The 24894-nt window shown below is 37.4% G+C and overlaps 1 protein-coding gene across 3 annotated transcripts in view; it reads left to right on the top strand.

Moving 5' to 3' along the window:
- Window positions 1-4875: 4875 nt before the first annotated feature.
- LOC149077637 (uncharacterized) overlaps window positions 4876-24894 on the top strand; it is a 260154-nt gene continuing 240135 nt past the window's right edge. For 2 of the 3 annotated variants that reach the window (XM_089245186.1, XM_089245185.1), the window contains exon 1: window positions 4876-5113. The gene's annotated coding sequence lies outside the window, so the exon portion shown is untranslated. The remainder of the gene's footprint in view (window positions 5114-24894) is intronic. The other variant, XM_089245187.1, reaches the window with a different exon arrangement.

Genomic DNA, 24894 nt, shown 5'->3' with positions numbered 1-24894 from the left:
GATGTAATTAATGAAAAGCGCTGTTTCAGGCCATTCCTGAAAAGCGTTTCTTGTCATTATTGTGAAGTGTTTCTTGTCATTATTGTGAAGTGTTTCTTGTCATTATTGAGAGGCGTTTCTTGTCATTGGTGAGACGCGTTTCTTGACATTGGTGAGACGCGTTTCTTGTCATTGGTGAGACGCGTTTCTTGTCATTGTGTAAAAGCTTTTATGTCATTGTTTAACAGTGTTGTTTCAGGTCATTGTTTAACAGTGTTGTTTCAGGTCATTGTTTAACAGTGTTGTTTCAGGTCATTGTTTAACAGTGTTGTTTCAGGTCATTGTTTAACAGTGTTGTTTCAGGTCATTGTTTAACAGTGTTGTTTCAGGTCATTGTTTAACAGTGTTGTTTCAGGTCATTGTTTAACAGTGTTGTTTCAGGTCATTGTTGAAAAATATTGTTTCGGGTCATTGTTGAAAATCTTTGTTTCGGGTCATTGTTGAAAATCTTTGTTTCGGGTCATTGTTGAAAATCTTTGTTTCTGTTTGTTACGGACAAGCTTTGTTTCGGGTTACTGATGAAAAGCTTTGTTTCGGGTTACTGATGAAAAGCTTTGTTTCGGGTTACTGATGAAAAGCTTTGTTTCGGGTTACTGATGAAAATCTTTGTTTCGGGTTACTGATGAAAAGCTTTGTTTCAGGTCATTGCTGAGAAAAGTTGTTTCAGTTCATTGTTGAAAAGCGTTATTTCAGGTCATTGTTGAAAAGCATTGTTTCAAGTCATTGTTAAAAGCATTGTTTCAAGTCATTGTTAAAAGCATTGTTTCAAGTCATTGTTAAAAGCATTGTTTCAAGTCATTGTTAAAAGCATTGTTTCAAGTCATTGTTAAAAGCATTGTTTTATCTCATTGCTGAAAAACGTTCCCTCAGGTCATTGTTGAAAAGCGTTTCTCGTCATTGTGCAAAAGCGTTTTTTGTAATTGTTCAGAAGCGTCGATTCACTTCATTATTGAAAAACGTTGTTTCGGGCTATAGTTAAAATGCGTTTCTTGTCGTTGTGTAAAAGCGTTTCACGTCATTGTTAAAAAGCTTTGCCACCAGTGCAATGTAAAAAAATGCAGAAGTGTTATTGCAGAAGCCTTATTCCTACAACAGTGCTATGGTAATGCAGCGTGGGTATAGTTTGAAAACCCATAGACATTTGCAAAGCTCTTAAGTTGATGGGCATACACTGATCAGGGAATACAAATACAAAAGGGATTGTTTCGTAATTACCAATGTGATAGTTATCAAATTGAAAACAATTTAAATCACTACCCAAGCGATTTTGGATAATTTTAAATTCATTTAAATTGTACAATTAGATTCAGTTTTGATTAGAGAATTTATTAACTTCCTGATGAAGCACATGATAATAACATATTTCTTCAATTTCGGAAATTTATATTAGATGATGCATCCATCTACCCATAGAATACAATTTTTTGTATATTCTTATCTGATCGATCTTCTGGTTCATTTTGTATTATTTTCTTTATCTTATTTTTTTTTCACGCGCGAGAATAAATTTTTTTTTAAATTGTAAAGATCCAGATAAAGTGAAATTTAGAAAATCGAATTCGTCGAAATTCTACATTGTTTCCATTCACCAACTGGTTACCCTCACCTCTAAGGATACGAGCTAACCAACTTCTTACACAGCAAAATATTAATTTTTGGACTCTAATTGGGTAACTTCATTTAAATTCATTTAATGTTGCAATCCGGATTTTATAACCACTTCATTTGAAAAAACTCGGTAGAAAACGATAAATTGTACTGACAATGATAATAAAATTTATCTGCTGAAAATTTATTTTTAGACATTGTATAATGCTATTTTTAGCCCAGCTTATTGGAAAGTATGAATTTGCTATGATAAATTACGCATTGTTGAATCAAAATACCGCATATGTATTTTTCAAAAGACTTTACTGAAAGAAAACTTTTTAATTAAAAAATAATTCTTAATTAAACTTTTTCGAAAAAACTTATCATGATCCATGGTAGGATCAGTACGTGATCACTCCACTCAGATTGAAATTACGCGAAGGGTGTAGTCGCACCGGGGCAAAATATTATAGGCAGTTAAACGGTATTAAAATTAACACAATGCCTGTGTATTTCCTTCTGACTTTAACTGTTAAACCCTTCAATGCAATGCCTGAATTTTTATTTTACAATTTAAAAGTTAACATATTTTAACATGTTTTTTATCACTGCAACTTATCGCCTTTAATTTAAAATTTATCATCTATTTCTACGGATTAGAATATAAGAGAATAATTGACATGTACTTTTTTCTGATCACAATAATGGAATAATTGTCATCGTATTAATACTATAGGTCAGTAGCTCTCAAAATTTGGTCACCCACGGCTCCCTTGCACAATTCATGGTTGATCTCTATCGTTCCCCAAAATAGATTTGGAGATATTTTTCATTTATGAAAACGCCACTTCAAAGCATAGGCACACAACTCAATATCTCCTGCTCGTCGCGACGCCCCACACAGAGGTTGGGGACACACACTTTGAGAAACACTGTCATAGCTTATCAGTCTCACGATTATCCGTATCGGATAAATGCCCTTGTATTCTATCCATATCGGATAAAAAGCATCTGGACAGAACTATGAACCCCTCGGGTAAAGTGATACTCTGGGGCCCTATCTGGAAATATATGCCTTCTAATTGATAATCACTTTCGAAAATCATATATGTAGTATCGAATCTCTTTAACAGGAGAAATGGCTAAAAATCGGCAAAAGTCTATAAAACCTGGGCTGTGTTAACACCAGCTTTAGGATTTAATGAAGCGGGTGCTGGCTGTTTTCGATTCGTGAGAAAGGTACGCATTGAAGGTTTAACAAAGCCCTGGCTCAAAATTCTATCAGTTCGAAGATGTCTCAGCGTTCGAAATCATTGGTGGTCCGAGACCAGTCATTAAACAATCAGACCACGGAGAAAAAAAATTGCATTGTGGTGGCCCACGGAACCAGTAGCGAAAAACGTCGGCAGTCAGTTTGAAACCTAAAAATGTCTTATTTTTTGCTGAATATGCTAAAAAAATTATTTTTTTGAAAAAAAAAATGTATTTGAAGATATTTTGTTTTAATTAACTCCACCCCCCCGTTCACTATACAACCGTCTACCTCGTTCGAAAGGCCTGCATCCGCTTATGGCCCGGTTGGGCCTATGCGTTAAGACTGACTTGCTTAGGTCCGTACTATCTTAACAGAACTATGGGCCCCCAGACTAATTGATACCCTAGGGCAGAGGTTCTCAACCTTTATTGACTTGCGAAGCCTTTTTTGATGTATAATTTCTATGGAGCGGAGCGCCGCAGGCCTCTATTTTGTTTTGATGAAAACAAAGTAAACTGAAAAATATCAAATTTATAAAATTTCTTTTAATTATATGGAATTTAACGATTCATATTCATCATTTAATAATTCATATGGAATTAAGTGATTCTCCACGGGTGATCGCAGAGCCCCCAAGAAGTGTACACGGAAGATCGATTGAGAACAGCTGTTCTAAGGCCCTATATTTTTTAAATTTTGGCACAAAATCATCTCCCTATGCACCACACAGTATAACATAGAGGCATGTGAAATAGTACAATCAGCATTCGTATATACATATTTGCCGAGGAAAATATGCAGAAGAAAAATTATAAATCTTTATACAAGAGAAAAATGATATAGTTTTTAAAGAAAAAATACAATAATAATAATAATAATAAGAAGAAGAAGAAATACCGATAATAGAAGTAATAGTAATAGTAATATTTAAAACAAATACAGTAATATAGAATAATAATAAAAAATAATTATTAAAAAAAACAACCGAGAAAAGTAATGAAAAGAGAGGAAAAAGAAAAATGGTGGAAGGAGTAAGGAAAAAGTTGTAAGCATACAAATACTCAAAAACAAGAAAAAAAAAGAAAAGAAAAGAATTTATGTAAAAAGAAGAAAACGAATAATATGTATATACTTATATGATAGAAACAGCGCGGAAGAAAGCAGAGGCCTCAGTCTTTTATGGTATGTACAAATCTTCGAAAGCACAGTCTCGCTCGAGTACACCAATTTTGATAGTATCGATGACCATTGTATTGACAGTTTTCGCAGGTCCCGTGCAGTTGCAGTTCTTTGAATTTTTACATTTGAACACTCAAAAAAGCAGGGGTCCTCCTTTCCACAACTTCATGAGTCACTTTCTGTCTGCCAGGTTGAATCACTCAAGATAGGATTTGAAGTTGCCGTGTCCAGTTAAAAATTGGGTGAAATAGAAATCAGAAGAAAAGTAAGGTCGTTTCAATCCATATTGTACGGTTGGAAAGAAGCGTCAAGTTCATTTTGCAGTACTATTGGGTTTTAAATAATCGTTGTTCCAACTTTTTTCGATTTCTCCGCAGTAGAGGAAGTTTCTAGAACGAATATGGTGGTTTACATACTTTAGTAATTTTTCGGAGAGTAAGTAGAGGATTTGATCACTTCATTAGTTCATTCTAAGGCCCTATTGAGTTGGAAATATATGCCTATGCTAATTTAGATAATCATTTCCGAAAAACATATTACTGAACCTATTTTCACGAGGTCCCTGGCTGACCCGGTTAGGCCCATGCATTAAGCCCGGCCTGACTTCGTTCGATTTTTCAGGAGGAACCCAACTTTTAAGTAATTAATCGGCAAATTCAAATGAACTAAATTATTCAGACCAAAAAAAAAAATTCCCAACATTTGGCGAGAAAAGTAACGAGTCGGCAACCCATCGAATCAGCCAACGCAGCCAAAAAAAGAAGAAGAAGAAGAAGAGAGCCGGAGAACTCGTTTCTCCTCTGTGGGATTTTAGTGCGTCACAATTTGTGATCGGCGCTAGACGTGTGTGGTTCGTTCTCCTTTTTCACTCTATATACATCAGTGTTGTGCTTGTTGTGCGTGAGTGTCGTCTTGTGAGTGTTGTGTGCGCCGCTCGCTCGCAGTATTTTCCGTTTTTACGTGAAAAAAAAGACCGCATCTCTACATGAAAACTAAAAATCTATGGGATATATTAAAACAGTCGGAAAAGAAGGTGAATGAAAAAAAAAGGTGAGTGTGTTTGTGCTATCAGTTCGAAATGGGTCGGTCGGCATTTTTCCTTAAGGTAGCGGTAGTGCGTGTTTCTGTCGCAGTTTTCGGGAGGGACTTTTACACCTACCCTCTTTTTCTTTCTTTTTTTACACGTATAAAGTAAGAGAAGTCTCTTCAACATCCGTCTGTGTTTTGTTTGTATCCGCGGGAGCAGCTTTTGACCCGGTCTCTTTTAATTCCCCTTTTCTAAATATTGCAATAAATCGCCAATATGTTATTGTCATTCCATGCCTGTTGACCTATTGATTGTATGAGTTGATAATGTTCGCGATCATGTATTATTCTTTTTTTTCTGATTGTTGCGTTTTTCTTGTTTTTGTTTTTTGACCGGCTTTCTTCGTGGGGTACGTGAATTTCTTTTTAAATTTTTTTAAATTTATTTGTTGTTTCCGATAGTTCAGTCGCGTGATTCCTTTTCGTTTTTACGAGTTTGAAATTCGAGCCGATTTTCGGGAAAGAGTCGATTGCGCTTTTTTTTAAGCCGGTTACTTGTTTGTTTGTATGTTTGGAAATCTCTCTCGAGGCTTTTTTCATAGAGTTGAACAAAGCGTCCCGATTAAAGTACGGAAAGGGTTAATTAATTGACAATTATGCTGTTTTATTCCTGAAATGTAAAATTGTTTATATTGTTTTCCTTTAATGCAAAAGTATTGTTTTCATTTATATATCTTATTTTGACGTTGTATAAGGGTCTTTTTGCCAAAAGTTTGTTTCCTAAAAATGAGGGTTGCTTACTTTTAGTTTTTAATTTGTTGTTCTTATATACATGATTATTATTATAGATGTTAACAAATTAGTAAGTTCCCTGCAATTTACAATAAGAGTGACTGATGATGATAATGAACTGGTTGATGTAGCTTGTTGTGATGTATCAGATGAGAGTGTCACCGTAACGCAGGGCTGAGGCCATTTAAGCCCCCCCCCCCCAATTAGTTTTGTTAGGGGGCTGAGTCCCCCCCCCCTAATAATTTCTGAAAAAACAATGCAATGCACCTTCCCTCCTGCGCACGTGCTCAAGTTCTGTATACTTGGACGACAAGTGATTTTCAACCCCCCCCCCCCAATGTTTCCTTCATGTCGATTCCTCTGAGTGATGGCGAATATTATAATGGTCTGTGGAATAGAAAAATTTCTTTTTTTTTGATGTCTCAAAATAAAAAATATCTTTGGAACCTCTTCTCCAAATTTTAGGCTCAAGAAAAATCAGAGGGTTCCTTATACACATTAAAATACGGTAATTGGTTCGGCTGGAAATCTTTCGAGGCTTTCTCATAGAGTCATGGCCCCAACATCCCACAGCAGAGTCCCTAGGTTAGGATTACAATTTCGGGCCCCCGAGCTGGAGACCGAATATTCGGTTTGGCCGAATTAGAGATTTAAAATTCTCGAGAATAATCTTTAAGGAGAATATTCTTGAGAATATTCGAGAATATTTTCTGGAAGGACTACTATTATAAATAACTAGAGAACATTCTTATAAATTCTTGATGAGAATATTTTCCTGTTATTTATAATATAGTTATATATAATATCCTTGAGAATATTCTCTAGAAGGACTACTTTAATAAATTACTGGGAAATATTCTTATCGAAAATAGTAAGAATTATTCTCAAGTTATGAATAATAGTCCTTTTCCAGAGAATACTCTCGAATATTCTCCTCCATGAGGATATTCTTCAGTTATAGAAGTTCTTCCATAAAGTTCTTCCTTAATAATATTTGTGATAACTTGTATTATAATAAATAATCTCTATATAAATAACTAGAGAATAATTCTTATTATTTTCAGTTAGAATATTCTCTAGTAATTTATAATATTAGTCCTTCGAGAGAATATTCTCAAGAATATTCTGTCCCTGTCTCTCTTCCCGTCAAGAAGATAGGAATATTGAAGTGTGTATTGCTTACAATATTAAAGTTTGAAAACAAGAAAATGAAACCCACATGGCTGAATTGCAAAACTTTTAAAGAAATATGAGTGATACAGAATATTTAAGTGTCTGTTCATTGAAGAATACAACAGTTCTGTATCTTCTTAGAATGAAGGTGGTTATATAAGGATATAGCTTCCTTCATCAATCAGCTTTGGTTTTACTCTTTGTTTTGAACTCATTTCTGAAAATTTATCGAATTTTAAAATAATTTTTTTATGTTTTAATCTCAAAGTTTCTAAAATCTTAACAACCAGACTTTTAAAACCTCTCATCATGACCAGGAATATTCTCGAACTAAAAGTTGTCAATGGGGGCTGATTATGTCAAAAATTGCTTTGATATAAATGTTTCAGGCAATAAAAACTAATTTATGTTTCATAATGTAAACAAAATTAGTAAAAAAAAATTCTTTATTTAAAAGAAAAATGAATAATTCTCAACTATTCTTCAATTTTTATATCCAGGAGAACATTCTGAGAATATTCTCGTTCTCCCTGTCCTCACATATCTAGGCCGAATAATTCTTAGGCAGCGTTAGAATTGAAAAATAAAAGTCACTGGTCCCATGGACCAGTAAATACGAGAACCTGCCGGTCCACTAAACGAAATCAGTTCAAAATAAATATAAGTAATTTTCCCCTAACTATATTAGCATTTAGAAGAGTGATGTACCATAAAAGAGGTGCAAAAAGCCATAAAAAACCCACTGCGGATACGAGATTCTCCCATAGGAGATTCTTCCGCGATCAATGTACTACTGCGGGTATGGGAGGCGCAAAGTTTTTTGCTACTGGTCTCGCGGAACACCACAGCTTTTTCTCGGTGGTCCGATTGTTTAATCAGTGGTCTCGGACCAGCAGACCACCAATGAGTTGGAACACTGTTAGGTATTCGGCTGAACGTCTATATAAATGTAAGTACATCAGATTAATTTAAAAAAATTATATTAATTAGAAACATCAAACTACATAATTTTAAAAAATTATATTATAATTTTCCCCTAAAAATTAACTGGTTACATGTAATTGTGTGGTGTGTATATCCCTTTCTCTGAAAGAGGTGATGTCAGGGCGAATTTGTAGGCTAAGGAAAACATGAAACTGAAAATAGAATCCTACTACAATAAGTGGAAGTGAACATGAATTACACACAAGTCAAGCTCACTACTGAAGGATGTAACTAGACAAGATATGTATTGAGCTACTGGAAGGGACAAAAGAGGTAAGGACATCTAAAGAAGAAAAGTGAGAAAATGTTATTGTTTATTATACAGTACTAGAGAGAGAGAAAGAGGGAGTTGGGCGTAAATAATGGTCGAGACAATCTTTTAATTAAATATAAAATTGAAACAAGTATTGAAAAGAAATAAATTCTTTAAGTAATTAACGCATTAATTTAGCCCATTAACGCCGGTTGGTAAGAAAATTTGCCATTCTAAATTTTAAGTTTTTTCTTTGCCAGTAAAAGGTGCAAGTGGTTCCACTCATTTTTTTTTTGTTTTTAAAAAAATCAAAGTCGTCGTTAAAAATGGGTTAAAAAATACAATTATAATATCATCGTTAAAATGGATTGTTAGTATCATGGCAATAAAAAATCTTTTAATCACCAATTTTGATAATATAAATTGTCTAATTAAAATTCAATTTAGTTTGAAATTTTTAGTTTGAAATTTAGTTTAGTGAAACCAATAATTTTATTCCCCAATTAAAAAATTAAAAACACCGATTTTACTTATAATTGCGATGAGTTTTTAAGAAATTGTGTGTGTGTGTGTGTGTGTGTGATATTCGGCCGCTGAATATTCGATATTCGGTTATAGGGCCGTAGCATGCATTCTCGGGGGCCCTTGAAAAGGAAAAAATTATGCAAAATAAGTTTACATTTTTTGTGAGGTCTCTATTCGGCTCGCGGCCTCTGGGCAGTGCCCCGGTTGCCCAGCCTAGTTATGGCCCTGGCTATTCGGCTAAATCACTATTCGTTTCATCACTACTGTGTATATTGTTTCTGATTGAAGTGAAAATAGTTTATGGGAATATGACAGAAAAGACGGCATTGCACTGAGGATGAAATTTGACAGTTGAAAGAAGAATCTACAGAATTCTGTACGTAATTTTCAGGAAGCGTAAATTACTTTTTAAAAAGCTATTGATTGCACACACATTTCGAATCTGTGCCTTCACGAGAGAGGTATTGGCGCCGGGAACGACCGCATTTTTTAAAAAACTTTATAATATTATAAATTTACTGTAAAATGTATATAAAGAGCTCGCCAAAATTTTTGGCCTCACCCGCTTCACGATTTCGAGTCTTTGTGCTGTTCAACGCTACTTTTTCTTGGAAAAGCTTTTGGTTGAAAGAAAATTCTCAATCGCGCGAGCGGATTTTAGTTTATATGAATTCTACCATGATGGCATGTGCGAAAGCAATAGCGCATAAAGTGTTCTTACGGTTAGAACACTTTATGTGCACACGCCCGAGTTTATTTAATAACTGCGGGGGAGGAAAAAAATTGCGCATGCACTGGAAAAGTGCATCGATGTAAATGACAGAAAAGTCCAAAATAAATTTTGTAATTTTTTTTTTTTTTGGTATCTAAGTTTGTGACGAATTTTAGAAGTTTAGTTTATGCAGTGAAACACACTGCTAACTCGGATACACTTACGCTTCTCGAAGGTCCAGAATCGCCCAAGTGATGGTGCAGGTGGTTCTTCAAGTTCGATTTTAGTGGTTATTCCCCTATGTGTATATAAAATTATCATTACAGACTTAATATAATTATAGTGCCATCCGATTGGAGTTGATAGATCGTGGTACCATTGACCAGGCCGCAAATACAGGTCTTGTGCCCTGGGGCGCCAAAATGCATGCTTTCGCCGGCTGACCAAGCATCTAGTTGTGGCCCTGCCATTGACTAAAATGCTCTGTGCTCAACTTTCTCAAAAACACGCACAGGCCGTTTTATTTAAACTATCCCGTTTATTTTAACGGGAGAGAAGCAGGGAACGGCACGGGGACCATTGGATCATTTCATTTAATTGCAATTAGCGTCGATTTGGGAAAGGAGCCCTGAAACCAATGATTGTCCAACTAGTTTGATTAGTTCAGGTACTTGATTCGTTATTCAAATTATGGATGTGTGAAAGGAAAAAAAATTATGCTTATTTAATTTTTTTTCTCAATCTTTTTTATACTATAATGTTAATATTTTTGGTTGTTGATTTGCTTTACAAGGTCGAATGGTAGCTGATGATGTAAGAAAACAGAAGAATTAGCAAATTATCCATCCCATATGCACTGTAGGGATGATTGCGCTAGCAACGCTAGAAAAACGTGATGAAAAGTTAAAATGACCATGACATATTGCCACGGTATGGGAGGGGGGTGCAGGAAAATGGAAAAACCACAATAATGTGCTCGTATTAATTCATTGACTGTTCTTGTGGATATGGAATATTGCCTTTTTTACTCTGAATAGTTATGTAACATAGCCTTTGCGGTTTGTCATCTGGTCAAATCACGAATAGATATGTTTACTCATGACATCACATACTCCTCTTTATAAGGAGTTTGGATCACGGGCATACATAGAATAAAAAAAGACAAGTGCTTACGTTGCATACGTTTCATTCTATTTATTTCTGAACTGAAAGTGAAGCTGAAATCGTTTTGGGAAAAGAGGGGATCTAGCAATCGAACCACTTTTTTTTTGTTTTTGGTTTTGCAATAAATATGTTAAAGATGGATCTCTCTTTCTCTCTCTCAAAAAGTTATGCAATTTACTAGAGAATTCAGCTCGAATTCAACTGACTGAACATAAGAAAGCACGAGCGCTTTGAAAACACAAGCCGTTGCTGACAGCTTTGTCTGACCATTTCGATACGTAGTCCGTATTCGTCTTGAGAGAAAAACCAATCTTATTCGGCAGGAAATACACAATGCTTTACTATGCTAATTGGTTTTTAAATGAGTAATTAATATTGTGGTATGTGAAAGAATTTTACGGGAAGCTTCATTATTTTATATAAGAAACATTGATTTTTCATATGAGCTTTTCTTATCACGTTTTTTCACCGAGAATTTGTGTTAACCACTCGGTTAAGGACTAATGTAGTAGTAATATGTGGTGTGATCGTCATTGTACCTCTTACCTCTTCGCTATGTGATTAGGATCATAACACCAGACTTTGAAAAGTGTGAAATTTTTTTTCTCTTCTTGTAACCACTTTCCTATTTCTAGCAGAAATACCTGAGCTGCCCGAGTCCTCTCTATGAGCCGGAATTACATTTATCTTTGCAAAACATGAAAAAACAATCAATATGCGTATTGGTTACATACGATTATTTTTATTATTATATAATTATAGTAATATAATAGGATATATTATATACGATACATACATTACATTACGAGCGAATGTAACCGATACGCTTATTGGTTGTTTTTCTTTCAAATTTTGTAAAGATCTTTTATTAAACTTTCGTAGTGTAATCCCGGCCTAAGGCTTTGGAGAATTTAATGGCGAAACAATTCATTATAGAGGGATAAGAATGTTGAAAACGTATTGTTTGGGAACCGTGGCAAAGAAACCATAAATTCCGGAAGGCATTGTTAAAGATGAGAAACCATTGTTACAGGACAGTTCTTCGTTCGTTTTTTAGACATTTTATTAAGAAAATTTTTTAAAGCAGCGTATCAATCATGACAGTTTGGTATTGTTTGGCCATATGTGCGAAATTTGATGTACATCTATAAGATTGTACATAAGATAGTAGCAAAATTATACTTGAAATTATACCGATAGACGGAAAAATCAATTTTATACCGACACAGTGGAAAGAATGTCATATCGAAAAATGAAGTTTGACTACGTCAAGATATTTTAGATTTATTTTTTGGCGCTGGAAATGAGAAAATGTAGAAACAAAAGTGGGGGGGGGGGGAACTGATTAGAGTTTTGCATGTACTTACTTTTTCCTCCATACCACAAGTGATTAGTGATTAACAACTGTTACGGAATAGATATGGAATGAAGGAAAACATTATCGAAACGGACGAAAATTAATTATAACAACAAATTGCTTCGTCATAATTAATGATTGATAACGTTATTTCATGAAATATTCAATCATGTGCATGATGCGTTAATTACGTTATGACCTTTTTTCCTTATTAATTTTATTATTTCTTTGCACTTCAATTTTTTTTAATTAATTTATTTTTTAAATTTTTTAAAATATATATTTTTTTCCTCTTTTGCTCGACTTGTTTACTTGTTGCACACGGCGCTTGAATAGGAATCTGAAATCCAAATCTTATCGAAAAAGCTGAACTAATTTCATTCTGAGATAGAACTTATAATTTTTTTGTCGAAACTATGACTGGTAGCTATAGATTAGTAGCTAGTACTAAATTAGTACCTGGTAATAAGATTAGTAGCCCCTATCCAGAAGCCCTTTATGTCCTATTAAGCCTATGGTTCTATCCCACCATTATTGTAACAATGTTTATCGATCTTTGCTTTCTTGAGGCTAAGTGGAGTTGGCGAGATCTCTCTCCTCTAGGAGTCTTATTTTAGTATTGACAAGCTAAGATGTTTTGTAAAGTTAATTTTTTTCCTCAATGGAACACTTTTTCCTGCAGACCTACCCCCCCCCCCCCCCCATAGTTTGTACCTGCTGGAAATCGGAAGAAAGCCTACTTCATCAAAAAAGAAAAGAAATTTTGAAGGGAGTTTAGTGATTTCTGCTGTTGCCGCCTAAAGGATTGGTGCTCAAATTTTTTTCCTTTCAAATACTGTACAATCCCGAGGAACGTGTTGACATATTATGCGTCATGTTCTAAACCTTATGGACTCTTGCAGATTTTATGTTAGCCGCGCGTTCGGAAACAGTGATTACGATTTTATATGTATCCCTGGTACTTCGATACCTAAAAGTGTCGTGCAGGGCCGTCTTAAGAGCATCATGGGCCCCTGGGCCAAGTGGCTTTTCCGAGGCCCTACCAGGTGAATTCTAGAAAATTTCAACGGAATCTCATTTTTGTGAGGCCCTTCTTCTCTTGAGGCCCCCGGGCCGTGCCCGGGTGGGTCCATGCGTTAAGACGGCACTGGTGCCGTGTCATACTGATTAATTATCATATCCTACTAACTTCCAAGTAAGTTTATCTCCGAAATATCTCTCGGAACCTCTGATCAATCTCATCTCTAGGGCATTAGTTACCAATTGGCTACTGGAAACATATGAGTAGTTTAGGGAATCCGCGGTATTAAAATAAAGGGTTCGGCATGAATTGAAACTTTGGGAACCTTAAGGGTTCTATGGCACACCATACGCTTGCTGCCTCAATCCTGTGCACGCTTCTAATGATGCTGCTCACTGAAAGATATTTGTTTTCACAACAATCAAATTTATAATGCAAATTTTATGATTATGTATTTTTTAATGGAAAGAAAGAGCTGCGTTTCATCGCTCATGGTGACTGTTTCTATGTAGCAGAAGGCCGATAGACGAGATACGTATTGAGCTGTTTAAAAGCTTTTCCCGCGAAAGGGGCAAAGAACATAAGTTCTTTTATAAAATTTGAAAAATGCAACTAATATGCGTATCGGTTGTATTCGAACGACTGTAACCAATAGGATTATTGGTTGTTTTTTCTTCAAGTTTTGTGAAAGATCTTTTATCAAACTTTTATACTGTGATCCCGGCCAGAAAGACAAATTCTAACTTAAAAGAACAAATTTCACTCAGATTTACAATGAGATCATTAAATGTCTCTGAGTCTGGAAGACCGACGCCGTCTGGTCTCGATCGGAGGATCCCCGCTACGAATATTTTCGCCGATATTCGAAAGTTTAAATTGGTAGTAACGGGAAGATTTCAAATTGCTAATTACGTCGTATTTCTTTTTTTCCAAGTCTTGTGGATTACATGTAGCACAAATCGGAATTGCTTTCAGAATTGTTCCATCCTGAGTGTAGCTTTCGATCGCAACCTTGGATTTATGAGATTTGAAATTAAAAAATAAAAATATTGGGTGATTCAAGTTGAAATGTATTAGGCTTATTCACTCAGCAGCGATGTTTGTCCAAAGTCCAGCCAATTCAAGAAATGGCTATTCAGTAAAATATTCCAGCTATAGACAAGTCCTAACTTAAGTGTAACTTAAGCATGAAAAAAATTACAATTTTCGGGTTTGGGCAGTGGGGGGGGGGGGGTGGATTTTGGATATTGTATATCAGCAGTTCTTAAACTTTTTCAACCGTGACTCAAAATAACTAACAAGGTCAGCTTTGAGACCCATGGGATGGTTTTTTTTGCTAAATTAGAGAAACCAGTGATGCAATAAGTGCATTTGTAATAGAACTGTACGTGGATTTGAACGACCCAACTAGAAGAGGCCCCTGTGAATCAAGCTTGGGTTGTGACCCATAGCTCAAGAATCGCTAGCTGTAAGAGGATTTGCACGCTCAAATCGGACGCTCCTGTGAATCAAGTTTGCTCGCTATCCATAGCTCAAGACTCTCTGGCTGTTAATGGATTTGAACTATCCATCTCCAAAGCCCTACGACCCAAGTTTGGGCCACCACCCTGCCGTATTCTAATTCGATGGCCAGTTCAAGAATTGTCCCAGAAAAAAAAGAAGAAAGAGAAATGACCAAAGCTTTACATGAGTAAAGAGTGGCGCGGAGAACAGCCATTTAGAACCGCAATTCAAAGTCTACTTGACCCTAAACGTACAATAAATAGCCTCATCCGAAGCTCAAAAAATTATCCAATTATTCCACCGAGGTATGACAGCTCTTACGGAAATTAAAAGTTTTTCGTAGCCACGTTTATGCCGTATTGCCATGGCTTGACAAATCCCAGGCACCAAGTCGCCACGGTGACTAGAACATCGTCAGTGGTGCTTAAAATGTTCTGACTCCGATTGCTAAACTGAAGTTTATGAATGATACGAAACTTTTTCCGATTTTATTTAACAGTGAATCTCCCAACATAGGAAAACGACATAAAAAGTCCCAGAATATACTTTTGGACAGTTTTTTTTAACAACAAAATCATGCTTGGCTCTAAAGAAATATTTGGCTCTCGCTTAATTTTTTTCCCCCGATTTGTCAAGTCGTATAGCTATACAATTTCTAGCAGAAAAGGCTATTTTTCGCACTCTTATAGACCGATACCGTCCATTGAAGGAATTGTTTTTCAAAGCAACCTCATCTTTGTCTTCGGCCGGAATTACACTATAAAAGTTTTATAAAACTACTTTTATCGAACTTTCATAGTGTAATCCAGGCCTTTGACTGTAAAGAGAGCACCCACTCCCCCTTACATAATAATGCTTGCTTTGCCTTGTGCTCCTTCGAATCAATATCGGATCCTGGTCTTCACACTAAAGTGTTTTGAAAGAATTTTAGAGAAATCTCCCTCTAATCATGCACGAACTCATTTCGCATCAGTTTATCGCTGAGAAAACATTTCCGACAACCAGAACATCCATTAAACACCTACTTCGTTCTTCTCGTGGATTTCTGCCAAGAAAATTCTCCTCTTGGATTTTGGATAGCGTGTGCTGCCAGACGAGATAGATTCATTTGGATTAATTTGCTTTTTTACTCGATGAGGCGGGTGGGGGGGGGGGATTGAGGTTGGATATTGCAAAAAGCCAAATCAGAAGGATATACCTATGGTTTTGGTGCTCAATCGCCATCTTATACAAGCGAGGGAAAATTAATTACACTGGAGGAATCGACAGTACAAAAGATTCGAACCCAGACCTTTAGATCCGGAGTTTTGCGGTTATTCAAAAAACAAAACTGATGATCCCGGTTTTTTAAAAGTCAGCAACTAACCAACCAAAATCACCATCAGCAACCATTTTGCATCCACTACTACTGCTTAACCGTACATACAACTCGAACATATTCTTTGCATAATTTCGAACGAATTGGTGCATGCCCGAATGTGTGTTCTGCGTGTATATGTGGCCCCCCAACGTATTTATGTCGATGGAGTTGTGTTGATTCGTGCTCCTGCTGGTGCTGCTATCTGTCTTCCCCATTTTAAAGTGAAGATGATGAATGCTTGAATTTTTCATGTTATGTTACTATCATGTTGAAGGTCTGCCTCCTCCCTGCAAAGAGACGTATGGGAGACCGACTCACATGCGCGACTCGAAGTTGGAAACCCACAAAAAGCTAACTTTAGCCGACTACCACTGTACCGCTAACGGGGTTTGAACCTGGATCCTCGCAATGAGAGTTCAGTACGACGGCCACACTACCACACAGAGGCTATTGCATACACCGACGATTCTGTCACCTCCAAATCTTTCCATTTCTTATGTCCGATGCTTTTGTGGTCCGTTTAATGGAGATTTCTTCGCCAGTTGTGAGTCATAAAGAATCATTCGCAGTATAGTCGAGAGCTGTGGAGAATTCTTCGCAGTACAGCTGCGAGTTATGAGCAATTCTTCTCTGCACAGCTGCGAGTTATGAGCAGTTCTTCTCTGTACAGCTTCGAGTTACGAGCAATTCTCTTTATAGCTGTGAGTTATAAGCAATTCTTCTCTGTTCAGCTGCGAGTTACGAGCAATTCTTCTCTGTTCAGCTGCGAGTTACGAGCAATTCTCTTTATAGCTGTGAGTTATGATGAATTCTTCGCGTTATAGCTGTTAGTTATGAAGAATTATTCGTGATGTAGCTGTTTCAGTTGTGAAGAATTGCATCTGGTGGTTGAATCGCACCAAGAAATTTATTATCATATAATCAAGGTTTTGGTGTTACTGTAGTTTCTTCTAAACTTCACTTCATACAAAAATGTTATTTATTTGCACAATATTGTTGGCAGAGGTCATCAGAATGCGGATGCGCCTATAGATATTGTTCAAATTATTTATGTGTTTCTCTAACATCTTAGCATGCCACATCCAAACAACGAGTCCAATTCCATTTGGAATATTCTTTTGAAATAACTCTTCCCCTTTCTCTTCGAATTTCATCTTCCAAAGACTCTTCACTCAAACCTGTTTTTCCTGCCTTTTGCATATCTGTCTCCCCAGGTGAAGGTGAAAGTGTAATACCCCCCCCCCCCCAATCTGTGGCAACCCTTCACCTATTTACATGCTAGTGATGGGCGAAGGTGAAGTTTGAGCTAAAAAAAAAGAGAGCGTGTACAGTGTGGAAGGGAACAGGGTGTTTGAGGAATAGTGTGTTGAATTTTGTTTTTTTTTTCTTCGTATTTTTTGAAGAGGGGTGCGTCCTCGGATACATCATCTGTTGCTAGCTTGTCACGGATGCCCAGTATAGCATTATGACGGGCGGTATGGGGGTGTAATTTTTTTTAATCTAATGGGTCTCTACCCGTTTTGGGAAGTGATGTCCAATTTTCGGGAATCGGGCAGGGATGGCATGACGTTCCATAATAAGTATGGAGGTGGAAGCTGGTAATAGCAGCTTTTATTTTCTTCTCCTTCTGCGCCGTATATTTTTCATTCAGAAAAAGTTTTCTCCTTTGCCACCTGGTGCAATTTTCGCTCGAATACTTCCTGTTTACTTTTTCGGTGCTTACAGGAAGGAAGAAGACTTTTTCGTGGAATTGTGGTCCCGGTAAGCAGACGTATTGAGCTGGATGAGTATCCGCCCGCAATGTGTTTATTGGAAGTCCTTTATTTATGGAAACTGGTCGGAGGGACCCTTCCTTGCACCAGTTAAGCCCCCCGAGAGTTCCCAATATAAACCGGGCATAAAACCCAATTTACGAATGCCTGGAAACAAATTGGGGGAAGGTTCGATTTCACTGCGGGGCAAGTAGTTTGCATTGTCTGTTCAAACTAACCCACCTATATGTGAGAAAAAAAATTCGAGAAAAAACGCTTTTGTTCCCTTGTCGAAAGCTTTAAAGGTGGGTCCACGCTCACGTGACTTGCTGAGCTCGAGAATATGGACCCACTTCCAGAGAATCATGATGAGAGCTCGGAAGGTCAGGCAAAATGTCATATGTAAATGCCTCCTTTTTGTCTATTTTCAAACTTTTTTTTTTTGTTGTAAAAATGCCTCTTTCGAATTTTTTGGACTTAAATGCTTATTTCAACATTGTTGTATGTGTATTCGTGACTTTTAGAGGCCGTATTTTGTAGAACTTGGGTAATTTTAGCATTGAAAACTTGAAAAGATTTATTTTTTAAATCTTCAATCTGTCAACATGACAATCTTATCAACAAGTGCCTTAGAGATACAGGAAAATTGGTGTTAGGCATAGAGATGACAAAAGACTCTTCATGTCTGCTGGACAGTTTTCAGATACAGTAGCAATCAACATATCATCAAATTCACATGAAAATTGTAAGGGTTCTAGACGAAAGCAACCCATGAGCAAGAATAGCTGATAATAAATTAGAAAAGTTTGTTTCTCCACAAGCTTCACATTACACGTCTTTGCTCACGCATTGCACAGTATTGTGGATGAATAGCGTACCGATGACTGTCCATCAGTTGATGCCATGGATCGCACAAGGTGGGACAGGATCTGACAGGGTCTTGGGGCCCCATATTGTGTTTTGATTTAATTTTTTTACTCCATAAATACACTGCCAACAACTAGGAAAGTTATTTTAGATGTGCCAAAAATAATCCAGAATTTGAGATATCTTTTTTTCAAAAATTATCGAATACAAAGCTGAATATTTGAAAATTTTGAGAAAAATATGGCGGTATTATAAAAATGCTTTTAAAATAATTCTATGTATATGAAAAGGTTATGGATAGTAATTATATAATTACTTTTTAATTTCAGCCAGCACTAGTTTGCATGCCAGAAAATTACATATTAAGTATTCGATTAAATCAGACTCTGACCTAACCTTTGAAGGACCACAAACATTTTTATTTTTGGCATAATAATATCTACATTGCTGATAATGCATCTATTATAATCTGTTATTGAAACAGTAGATTCAGTGAGTGCAGCCAATTTTTTAACCAGTATTTCGGACCCTAAATATCACATATAATTTATAGTTACTTCTATTGTTGTAAATACTTTTTTTACTATACCTATTTCAGGCATTTTTAGTGTCTTTTTGCTTGTCTATTTTGACCATTTTTAGTGCCTAGACGTCCAGGCTCTTATGATGAGAATTATGAGCAAAAGAGGTGTGTGTCGCACGCTTTTTACCTTTTGCGGTCTATGTCGAGGTGCGCTCCACTCAACATAGAGCCGCATTAAGAAATAGTGGTACGCCATTGTTACAATGGCCTTCAGAAAGACAAGTGTGAATTTGGCTGCTTAACAAAACTCGTAAGCTATACCTAGATCGCAAAGGGTTAACAGAGGTCCAGACTGCTTTGGCCATCTGGTGAAGAAAATATTTTAGCGCAGTCATTCTCAACTGGACGCACATATGCCCCGACCCCTGCAGCTCTAAGATATTCAAAGGGGACTACAGATGAAGCTGCAGTCATGTCAGCCCCACCCTTGGGAGGGTCATGGTGACAGGTGAATTAAGGAGTGCTGAACAGTGCTCTAAAAAAAAAGTAAAGCATTTAAGTGAAATTTAGTGGTTGGGGGGGGGGGGGAAGGGTGACTACTTTCAAAATACCCGTAGAGCTAGTCACGCAGAAAGAAACCCTACAAGAAAAAAACTGATAGGGGTCCGGAGATGCACCTTTATTCATAAATTTTGTGCACATATTTTTTGTAATTTACTCAGAAATAAATTTATTAAGTAGAAAGGATCTCGCTGTGGATTGGCTGAATCTTTTCTTTTTTCTCTCAAACCGAGCACAACTCAGGTCTATCGCTATCTATGGGCAATTTTACAACCTACCGAGTTATGCCGGAAGTCTAACTGTGTGTACCTGAGTGCGTATCTAGTCGTATCACTGATTTTTCAGTGCTGTCATGTATATTTCAGAAGTGAAGTGTTATGATTGAATTACATTTGTAGGTACTGTTGTTCTCTGTGGCGAGACTTTTTAAAGGGGAGACCGGCCCCCACACGATACGGAAATCCTCTAAGGAAAATCTGATCAAGCTGACCTGTCCAGATTTCCGGATTCGGCCTGAATACCACTTCCCCTCCGCCCCAGATGCTCCGGAATACCTTTCAATTAAATTTGCTAGGAGGCCTCGTGCCCCCCCCCCACGATCAAAATTTTACTTTTTTAATTCAAATTTCGGAACAAATACTTTTATTTTATATGTTATTATAATAAATTTCTGTTAATTTCAATGCTATTTGAAGGCTATGAACTCTAGATTTATCTTTAATAAATTCATTGCGACCCACCTGCTAAGCCATATAATGATAAATCGCATAAAGGCCCTTGGCCCGCGGACCAAATTTGGCCCCGGGGGTTATCTGATACGGCCTGCCCTCCTCAAACTTAATTTTGTAAAAAAATGAACTAAGCGGCACATCTACAGATCACTTAAGTGTCCCGTGATACAATTCCAGAACATTTAAGCAGCACGTGGCACATTTTCAGATCACTTAAATGACCCGGGACACAGTTCCAGAACACTTAAATGACCCGGGACACAGTTCCAGAACACGTAAGCGATCCGTGACACATTTAGAGATCCCTCGAGTGACATGTCGCATAGTTTAAGAGCACTTAAGCGGCCCCCGGTGCGGTTCTACATCAAGTTACCCGCGGCACATTCTCAGATTATTTAATGATCCGCGGCACATAATTACGGATCACTTGAGTGATGCACGGCACAGTTCCAGAGCACTTAAGCGGCCCGGACACATTTCCAGATCACTAGAATCCGCGAAACATTGAGATCACTAAAGTGGCTCTGTAGGGCACTTATCAATAGGGGAAATGTTACTTCAATTGCCCACAAACTATCGAAAGGTTTTTCTCGTTTTTGGCGGACCGAGTAAGATGCCATTAAAAATATTTCATATTTTCATGAAGGTGGTGATGACGGATATAAGCATTATCCAACCCCCCCCCCACTCCCCCTTGTCATCAAGTCAGCAAATCGGACCCCCCCCCCCCCCATCGATGCTGACGTAATACTCGAATGGCCCCTTTTTCAAGCATGTTTGCATCCACTGCTGCTGTTATGCGTATCTTCGGTTCTGCTAATGTAGCTGGAAGGGGAGGCGCATGAACGTAGTCTCTTATAAACCCCCAGAAGAAGAAATAGCACACTGTGAGGTCCGGCGGTCTTGGAGGCCAAGTGATGTTTAACTGAACCGTCAGGTCCCGTACTGTCGATCCATTGTTTAGGAATACGATTGTGCAAAAGTTCTCGAATGTCCAAGCTCCAGTGTGGTGGTGCCCCCGTCCTGTTGGACAATGAAGCCATCCGAATCGGTTTCTAACTGTGGGAAAAGCCAATCTTGACAAGCACTGAAGTGGTAGCCAAAGGAAGAGTGTTAGGCAACCTGTCGGCAACTGCGTGAAACTCGAGATTTTCCTCTTTCTACCTATGCATTATTCGATCAAAACGGATTAAAAGCTGAATAGTTACGATGTTTGTAAATCGGATGATTCTTTTTGAAACACCCTGTATTTTAAACACTGTTTTACGAAAAAAAACGTCTTTTGTTTCCATGAACGCCCGTATTGAGTATGTCTATATGTTTATTGATATAATACATAACAACAAAGAAAATTTATTTGTTTTCCCATTATTGGTGCATTTTCCTGCAATTAATTGCACTGTCTAGGAATTACAGGTCGAGAAACACTATTTTAGTGTACCGTTTCTATTCTTCTCGTGACTACTTGGTCCATCACTTTGCTTCATGTAACTGAGTGGCTTACTCATCTCTGGGGCGTTCTTTTCCAGACCCGAATTAACTATATTAACCAAAGTTACATAACAGCTGGAACATTCAACATGTTTCTAATATGCTTATAGAATAACAAGTTAATTGATTACTACACGGAGTTCATGGTCTCTTCTGGATCGTCTCTCCCCAATTTAGCATAAACAAAACTTTTTTTATTTTATTTTACCCTTATATGTTGGATTTGATACGGGCAAATTGTAGAATTAAGCGAGCCGTTAGGAGGAAGAGGAAGAAGATTCAGCTCTCTCTCTGCTAATGTTTGTTGTCAAACTGGGGAACAGAAATAATATATCAATGGACAATAGTCAAATATTTCCATAGAGTTTTTGCGTTACGTGCCCATTAATTTGAGCACTTCGCTCGTCCACCTCCCCAGCGTTGCTTTCTTTCGGCGGGAAGAACCACTCCAAAGAGAAGCACAGCACACACACAGCTTTTAAGTGTTCACGCGCACGGACAGCGCTATATCGATCGTTCAGCGATCAATTCTTGCGAACGTAAACCTTCTCCCCACGACCTTCCCTTCCCTCCACGCTTCAAGTGCATACAAATAGAGTGAATCTCTCTTTTTTTTGTGTATTAATGTTGTGACCTGTTGTGCAGTTGATTTGCGTTTCTTTTGCCTTCGAGGGATGGATGTGTGGTTTAGCGGAAGGGGGGGGGGGCGGTCGTAGTTTGTTTTCCTTCCCTTCGGGACGGTTTTGCGTGAATTTCGAAGGGGGGGGAAGGGATATTTGCATATAGAAGTTCAGATGAGAGCCAAGTGCAGATATCATTTTTCCCATTTGTATACGACCCGATGGAAACACTAGATCCTTTTATGACACCTACACCTCTGTAAATAAGTCGAGGGAATGTATTTCGGGGAAAAATTGGTTTCCTGGAAATCTCTGACGTCGGGTTCCGATGTGGTGGAAGAAAGTTTTAAGGATAACCCAAAAATCGCCATATTTCGAAAACTTGTGGATGTAAATGTATGAAAATTTTAGAGCGAAAATTACAAATGGAACTAAAATTTTCCAGCAGTGTTGCCAACTTAGTTATTTTTCAACTAGATCTGGTCTTTTTTTCGGCCATTTAGTTGGAAAAAATATCCATCTAAGCTTAGGTGTGCTAGTTGTCCATTATTAAATTACGTGAGAGTACGGGATTTCCCGGGAAATACGGGACATATGGTCATCAAATGATGACTAAAATTAATTCTATGTTTTTAGCCTGGTTTCTAGTTGTTTTTGATGAAGAATCTTGTTCAAAAACTTTTGACTTGTTGGCAACACTGTTTTCCAGTGAAAATAATTTTGATCAGTGCTACGCTGCTTCAGAGGAAAATTGTTTAAATTATAGTAAAAGTCAAAACCTAGAAAAAGTATAAGGACACGCACATTGTTTTTGACGTCGGAGAAAGAAATTTTGGCATTTTTCTCATGCTTTTTTAACAGCCGAAACTGTTTTGATCAGTCATGCGCTGTACAATCGATTTTTTTTTTCTTAAAGTGTAAAGATGGCTAAAGACATCTTTCTTGGACACTGAAAAGGCAAACATATATACTTGGAAATTGCGATGCCCAGTCATGATATTTGAGAAGAATGTTGGTTGAAGTTTCGTAAAAGAGCCTGAGAATTATGGACTGAAAGTTTCTACAAGAAGGCTTCGTTCTCTTACCATTCGTCAAAAAAAAAAAAAGAAATATATAAATAAATAAATAAATAAATTCAAATTTTTAACATGAGAAAAAAAATTTGTGTAATTCAGAAGGAATACAACTTCCCTTGCGTACGTCGAACTGTGCCTAATGTGATTAAAAAAATCAAATGTCTGGTATGCGAAACCGAATTACAACCTCTCTTATAAAACAGCATAGAGAAAAAGTGATGTGAATTAGCCAAACGGAATGTATCTTTCTGTGCCAAGGGAGATGAGGATGTTTTCTCTGATGCGTGTGAGAATCAAATTAGATGGGCTCGATGTTTTTAAATATTACTGACCTGTGCAATGGCAGTCATATTTAGAAATACAGGCATATCAAGACAGATTTTCCATTTCTTAATGCACCTCTCATCACTTTTAGACAGTTTTTGTTCCAACAGGACAATGCTCCCGCATTTGTTTCAAAGTCTAAAAGGTGTTCGTTGGTTTGAAGCTAATTGAGGTGGAACCTATCGAGTGGTCATTGAGAAGTCCTCTTAATCCTGTATAGCATTTGCGCGATGGATTTTGACTTACATTTCATACCGTACACCGCCCAGGCTCTATAGACAATTGCCAATTTTAGCCATTGCCCCGAATGAGGGGACGGACGGTTTCATGTACTATATTATGCATGTATAAATTACAAATGTGTTACATGCACGACAATAAAACACATTGAAAAAATAGAAAAAAAATTACAAATAGCAAAAAATTCACAATAGCTATAAATTTACAAAACAGCTCTTGATATCGCCACCACGCAAACAGAAGTCTCATTCACCGCTTTTCAGTCATGTCTTCAGTTGCTGACCGGCCCAGGTGCCGGCCAAAAAAGTACTTTGTGTTGTGGGCTCCCATTGAGCCCCCTCAGCGCTCGGTAGAGCTTTTGAGCCATGTCTTGACTCGACTTGCCAACTGGTCCAGATGCCGCCAACGGGATTTTGTGTGCGTGCTCCCTGTTGAGCCCCCAGTGTTCGGTTGAGCTCTTCAGCCATTTCCCGACGTTGCCGACCGGCCCAGGTGCCGGCCAACGTTATTGCAAGCTCTCAGTTGACCCCTTAGTGCTTATTGGGCTTTTGTCGCCATATTTCGGAGTCAAATTTTTCGGCACGTAATTTTCAATTGTGCCCCTTATACCTTTTTCCAGGTTTTGAACTTTATTATAATTCAAACAGTTCTTTCGACCACTGCAGCACTCATCAGAATTATTTTCAATGGAAAATGTTTAGTTGTTTTCTGTTGTTTTTGCTGTACGCAATAATCCTATACTACCTCAAAAGGAAAAGAAAAACATCGTGTTCCCCC

Source organism: Pholcus phalangioides, unplaced genomic scaffold (assembly GCF_987345545.1).
Source record: "Pholcus phalangioides strain wild (caught in Gottingen) unplaced genomic scaffold, Ppha-v1.0 ptg000015l_1, whole genome shotgun sequence".
Lineage (NCBI taxonomy): Eukaryota > Metazoa > Arthropoda > Arachnida > Araneae > Pholcidae > Pholcus > Pholcus phalangioides.
Note: the sequence above shows the minus strand (reverse complement) of the source record. Positions and strands in the feature narration are given on the sequence as shown.